The sequence below is a fragment of the Perca fluviatilis genome, chromosome 13 (assembly GCF_010015445.1).
Source record: "Perca fluviatilis chromosome 13, GENO_Pfluv_1.0, whole genome shotgun sequence".
Classification (NCBI taxonomy): Eukaryota; Metazoa; Chordata; class Actinopteri; order Perciformes; family Percidae; genus Perca; species Perca fluviatilis.
This window is the reverse complement of record NC_053124.1, coordinates 31657645-31665215: the sequence shown is the minus strand read 5'-3', so window position 1 is coordinate 31665215 and position 7571 is coordinate 31657645.

The window sequence follows — 7571 nt, the reverse complement described above, 5'->3', positions numbered from 1 at the left end:
GGAGTGATAGAAAGAGATATCCAAAATTCCTTCTGTAAACACCTTTGACCCTAACATGTCAACAAAATGAAGACCAATTTGAACCTGGCTTCATCAAATGTTCATATTTCTTTTCTGGAAACGTATGCAAATTAGTGTATATTTAACAAGTCAATGGATAATTTGCATATTTAAACATAACAATTTATAAAACTTGTAATACAAAAGACATTTGTCTTAATGCAAGTAATCAACTGCAGAAGTTTAATGGTAATATCTATAATTGTTTTTCCCTTTTCAACTTTGGTGTCTCCCGTTAAACCAATTTGGCATAATTTTCGGGGTACAAGTTGAACTCGCAAAAGAGCAAGCTTTTTCTTCTGAATTAATGAAGCAGTAGCTCTGCCCTCTTGCATTATGTAATACATTACGCGAAATGTGGTTCCTTTCCAGATACACCGACAAAAATCACATATGGTCACATCTGGGGAATAGCAGGCTTGGGCCCAGACTGCAGAGTGTGGAGGCGAGGAGGCAGTACGCAGAGTTAGAAGATATATTAAGCAAAAAGGGCTTACAACCAAAGGTGTCCTAAGGCTAGCAGGTAAATCCAGAAACACACAAATGAAAGCCAATGTCAAAACCTCACAACCACTGGGACGCATTAACGCACAGAGAGACACAGGGAATGACATAGGGAAAAATAACAATGAACTGACAAGAGACAAAGAAACGATGGTCTCACATAGCCAGACATTAGTCCACAGCACAGCGGAGTAGCTAACATTAGATGCTGGCTATATTGACAGTCATAAAAGCCCATGCTCACGCGGAGCTCTGTACTCAACTGACAGACACACTTTCTCGGCTTAGAATTACAGTAGGAACCGCCAAAAACCCCACAACCTCGCCGTCCTCTCCACATGCTAGACAGGCACGCTCCCTCGGCTTAGAATTACAATAGGAACCGCTAAAAATACCACTACCTTGCCGACTGAACACACTTCATTGGCTTAGAATTATGGCGACAATTGCTAAACACACTGCAAACTCACAGTCCTCTCTTCCTCATTTACAGCCCCCCTCTCGTGGCTTAAAATAACTCCCCATTGTCGGCTCCGCGCGAACTACACTTTGTAAACAGCCATGGGATGCTTGCCTGGTCTTCCCGATAACGTTAGCAGTTAGCAGGGTTAGCATGGCGCCATTAGCCAGGACCAGTCAGGATCACTTTACTGGCTGTGTCTCAATTGTTTTTGCGAGTAACCAACTCAGGTACTCTAGCTATATAATTCAATGTGAGTACACAAATGTTGAAATGACATAAAATGCCCATCCCTAGTGGCTGTGAAAAATTAGCCTGAAGCTAATGCTTACCTGTTCAGGAGGAAATAAGCCAACTCTGCATCCTTTTGGGCTCCAAGCTGTCTCCATCTTTCAAATACATCTCCAATATTTACCAGGAGTTGGTTACATCTCTGGTCACTCTGGAACGTTTATCCTGTTCGTTTGTTTGCTGCTTTCATGGCTTACAGCTGTAGCCCGCGGGTGTGTACGTTTTTACAGGTATATATGGCAACCCGCCTGGCTGTCAAACGTAAGCAAACCCTCAGCTGTCTCTAATGAAATTAATAAATTAGCAGACGTACTTGCTAAATAACTCAGAGAAGCTGGTTCTAGGTGACTAAATTGGTTGGAAAATGGTTCTCTGGATCTCAATCTGTCACAGCTGATTGATGAGCCGGCCGGACCTAATTTGAAGGATCTTTCCAAATCAACATTGATAGATGTGATTCTGTCCAATAGGAGGGACAAAATGTTTCTGGACTTTGTGCACTTGGCCTTAGTGACTGTTGTCCTCTAGTCATCCTTCTTTAGAAGTTCTAGACTGGAAAGATCAAGCTGTTGGATTCTAATCAAAAGAAATGTAAAACTTTTGATAAACAGGCTTTTCTCAGTGACCTTGCTGACCGTAATATACATCACACCTCTAAAATACCATTTGCCGAATTGGCGTTGAAATATTTTACAAATTCATTACCTGCTAACATTGATTAACATGCACCTCTTAAAAAGCTTAGAGTTAAAGACAGATCAAGCCTCTGGTTCTCCTCAGAAATATATAATGATGTTCAGGGCAAGGGACAAAGCCTGGACTCCAACAGGGTGTACTGGTGAAGAAGCCCCTTGGCTGACTTTTTAGAAATAAATGCACATCTTCCATGAGAAAAGCAAAAGTCATTTATCAGATAGAATTAATTCTAGCTCTTTTACAATCCCGTCAAAATTTTGGGTTTCAATGACGGAACACAACCACAGCTGTCTCAACAACACCGACAGCTGCAGCAACAATAACTGCAGCACAGCCATCAACTGTTGCCTCCTCTGCAGTCATCAACAAAACAAGTTTCCTTTTAGTCATAGCAGTTGTTACAGCTGTTATTTGTAATAAAAAATGGACTGAAACAAGGGACTAAATACCACCAACATTTAGACACTGTATATACACTGTAAATGCTACAGTTGTTTTTACCGTACTGTGTATGTAAGCTATACACGCTATTATAATGCGTGTGTGCGGCGTGTGTGTGTGCGTCGTGGCGCTGTGCACGACGTATGACAAAACAATGATCAGCTGATGCGAGTTGTGCTGCATCATATTTAATTGACGTTGCGTTGAATGACGGCTCTGAGCCAGAGATGTCCCGTGTTTGTTAAATTCCTGTTGCCCCGACTCCTCTCTCCTTGGGGCTCTTCCTCGACTCCTCCGTCTCGGATCTCCTGTGGGCGAGACTAAGACGCGGGAGAGGAAGAAGGGATGCACAAACTGGGTATTGGGAAAGAGCTTATGTGTCTTATTTAGTTAGGTCAGTTTGATTTGTTCACGTTTTCGAGTTGCTTTAAGTATGGTAAAAGCGTTCTTGGTTTTATATTGTTTTGTATTTTTGGGTACATAAAAAATAAATGTTTTTCAATGAAAACTCATGTTATCCTCATTGCTTTTTGTGGTGGCTGACAGGGGCAAATGCACTGCAACTTAATGAAACACACGCGAATAGACAAAACACAAGCAAATTAAGAAACATCTTCATTAATGTGACAACACCTGCGCAGCATTAAGCAACCGTTGCAAATACACAACCAAAGTCAAGCGTGCTGTAAAAAAAACTTTGTAAAAGAAAGCAAATGCAAATGCTAAAAAAACTAATTGCATCCAGATTACACAACGGAAGTGCTCCAGGCCCTTTAGGTGCTAAGTGGAACAGCTTGATTTTCAACCCCATGGCACTAAATGTTAAACAACATACAGGTTTGTCATTTCTGTTTCAGAATAATAGATACTTAGCTCTCTGACTAATCCAGCGGAGGAACGTCTGGCTGTAAAGTCCAATGCATGCTGGGATGGACTCCTGTCTCGACGGACACCAAACAGGATAATCTGGGTATAAATAATTGATGGAAGGATGAATGTTCTCTAAACACGTCTCCCATTCAGTCTGTTATTATTCTTCTAGGTGTGACCTCGATAAGTCAGCACTCCTCCCTGAATATCCTAGAAAATCATCTGACTGTACTTAGTCATGTCAACTAACATACAATATACAGTCTATGTAGCCTACCCATCCATCCACCCACAGAAAATGTCCACCGAATCAAAAGAAAACTTTCTAAAATGTGTTATTTCAAATATTTTTTTAAATAGTTAAAGGTCCACTAGCCTATGTATTAAATCAATAAATGATCACAATCTGTCAACAGTTTGCTGTAGTATAGCCAAGGAAGCAGCAAACAAACAATAGGATCAACGGACATCAACGGACAGAATTACACTGTGTTGTTATTTCACACCACACACAGGCCGGAAATAGACACACACCTATTTAACGATTCGATTTTTAAAATCTGATGACACCAGTGTGTTCCCCATCCCAAAAAAATCAGGGTGTATCCAAAAGTATACAATGCCAACTTCTACTTATGAGAAATATACCAATATATTTAAAAACTACAACTCCCACTAGAGACGCGCCACAGAAGCTGTTACAAAGCTGGTTCACTTGTAGTTCTTCCGGGGTGGTTGGGAGGACTTGTTCAGCTACTGTTTCTGCTGCCCGCCGTGGATGGGCTTCATTCCGTTTCAGATTGATGCGGCCCCCCCGCCGAGAAAACAGTACTATGAGACAAATACATGAAACTGTATTTTATTATCATTGCTATATTTATTGTTTAAATCCTCAAATACAACGTTAGACAAAAACATCAATATTACGAATATTATGTATTTGTATCTTTTCTATCCGCTGAGTGGAAATTACTACGTCACTTCCGGAGTGTTACGGTGCATAACTTACTGGAACAAAACTGAGCAACGTGTTGTTGCTGGTGACAAAACCACTGATTATGTAAGGGTTAATGCCCGACGAGGTGTCCATTGTCAGGTATTAATGGACGACGGCGAGGCGTGAACCGTCCGACGCGAAGTTTTACAATCGAAATCTAAAGTTTATCCCAACAATAACTCAGTTTCACTGGTTACGCCTGATGGTTTGACTAATACCTGGAACAATCATTCCCATCCATCAGGTTCTTATGCAATGCAAACGTTGTTCTCTCCACCAGGAATTAGGAAGAACCTTAGATACGACTTGCCTCCCTTAGCAACCGGAGATATTTATATAGTCCGCTCAGCTGATAGAACCCTTCAGTTTAGCTACGAGACAGAAGGCTAACGCTATGCTAGCAAGATCCAAAGTCAATAACATTGTGTACAGTTGGCAATCAGTAAAAATATTTTGACATTATGTTGAACAACAAGACAAGATAGCTATCCAGCCATGTCATTGTCCCCAAAACAATATAACGACTTTTACGAAGAGAATTTGATCCAGCGATGTGTAGCGTTACTGTCGGCTGCAGCCGCAACCTGAAGCGCCGAGCTGAACAGTGACGGGATGTGAGATAGCGTTATTCTCTGTGAAACTGAGTCAGTCAGAGGGCCAGCAGAACTTACTTCTTGCAGCCTGTGTGCTTTAGCGCGCCATCCTGTGGTGTTCAGAGGACGATTTGGAAATAATAAATCCACATTTCCTTTTTGATTTAATGTAGCGCGCATTCATTTAGAACAGTAAACAGTCAGTTTCACCGAACCTCCTTTACTAGGTGTCCTACATCACTTTTTAATGGACACCCTGCAGCCAATCAGAATCGAGTATTCACCCCAGACCATGGTATAAATATATTTATTACATGGCTGCGCTTGAATTCTAATTTAGAATGCAGTCTGTTAATTTTCTCGATAACAGACCGTTGCTAAGTATAACACACCGTTGCCATGCATAGCAGAGCGTTGCCATGGACGCCAGTTCTGTTCCCTCTGGAGGAGAGCTATCAATCGATCCGCTGAAGAAGATTGGGGTTGGGGTCCTGATCACCACGTCGTTGTTGTACATTTTAACAACGCTCTACATGATCCCTTCACGTTACATTGATACTGGCGTTATAGACCCGCTGATGCGCCGTCTGATTCTGTGAATGAATGCCCGCGTGCATCGTGAGACATCGGCTTTGAATGGGCCAGCTCGGCTCATATCGTAGCCTACTGTTCTGTCTTATTTACTGTAATATTTCACCGGTAATAAGACCCGAAATAATATTATTAAAATAAAGAAATGCATACCATGATAACAGCTAAATAAATGTTGATAGATGTAGTGTTATAGTTTTAAAAATCAACAATAATCAATAGCAATCCAGCTTCCCTGGCCGAAATAGACCGAAATAATAACAATAAAAGAAATACATATAAACCATGATAAGATCTGGTGAATAAATGTTGATTAAAACAGCGGTTATTTGGCTAAAAATACCAATAATATCAAAGCTGTATACAGCTTCTCTGCTGCAGCACGACTGGCAGAAAGATTCTGACTGTGATTACGTAAGATGCTTCCCATTGAAATACATTAGTTTAAAAAACGTGACCCCAACACGTAAATCTTCACAATAACGTGATGGTATACGTTCTAATAGATTTAATTTAAGTAATGCCATCACGAACTGGCGTGAGACTGGGTTGCATGTACATACACATACACATATGCACACACATACATGCTAAATATTAACAGTATCTTACAAAAGTGAGGTACACCCTTACATTTTAGTAAATATTTTATTATATCTTTTAATGGGATAACACTTTGAAGAAGAAATTACACTTTGCTTCAATGTAAAGCATTACGTGTACAGCTTGTATAACAGTGTAAATGTGCTGTCCCCCTCAAAATAACTCCAACACAGCCATTAATGTTAAATTCCCATAGAGGAGCAGATTTTTATTTTTAAGGCCAGTTATTTAATGGATCAGGATAAAGTTCCCTTGGCCTTTGGAATTAAAATAGCCCCCACTCATCACATACCCTTCACCATACCTAGAGATTGGCATAGGTATCTTTCCATAAAATCATCTCTCAATACAAATCAAACTAGCTATTAGGCTAACCGACATAAAACCATGCCATCTCTAAAGTGTGGTAGAAGGCTATGTGATGATGTAGGGTGTGGGGCTATTTTAATTCCAAAGGCCAATGGAACTTATCAGGATGCATAGTATCCTGGATCCATGCAATAACTGGCCTTTAAAAATGAAAATCAACTATATAGGCTAAATATGCACTATATACACATACTGTACATTCCTCTTTTGCGTTTATTTTGTCTTGCACAATTGTTTAACCTCTATAGGGTTTTGCAAAGTTACATTTGATAGTACATTTATCCAAAGCTGTCAAGCCTTAAGGCAATCATGAATTTGGATATTTATAGATATATATATATATATGGATATTTACTGACAACAAATTCCCTTTTCATATCAGTCATGACTGTCATCATCTCCTGTGATGGAAAGTCAGCCTCGAGGATGCTATTGCTTGCTTTAAGAGTACCCATGACAACAGTACAAGGGGGATGCAGTGGCGAGACTATTTTGTGTACTCCACCCGAAGCTGTAAATGAGGAGAGCAAAAAAATAATATTAGTTTAACAAACAATTTTGTGTAACTTTTTAAATTATTTTGATCAAGTAGTACTCAATGATTTTGCATTATGCCATTCCGGTGTAGAGACTGCTTTTCAATGTCGAAGCTATGTGTTTGAAGCTGTTTGATCAAAGTGCTTGCAATCACTGAAGCGTTATTAGGGGCAGTCGTGCTTACAAAGCTAAGGTCCATGGGTGTTGATGACTGTCCACTTCTGCAGAAGAGAAACACATAATATAGTTTGGAAATATCAGATTAAGTCCAGTATTCTTAAATTATATTACCTGACATGAATTAAAATTACCTAAATGACACCACTGTCAAGGACCTGAAGGATGAAGGGAATGTGGATTTATTGGTAAACAGGTTCAAGAGCTGCCAGAAACAAAGAAGTTGTATTTAAAGACTTTTACTTTGAACATTGAAGTGATGTGTAGTACTACACATTCAGTTGTACAGCTGGAGGTGTAGTTTTATCTTCCTATTATATATTTTTTAATGTCTCTGTCATCGATTTCTTTCTGGAAATTTGAACAAGCAATACATGGCGGG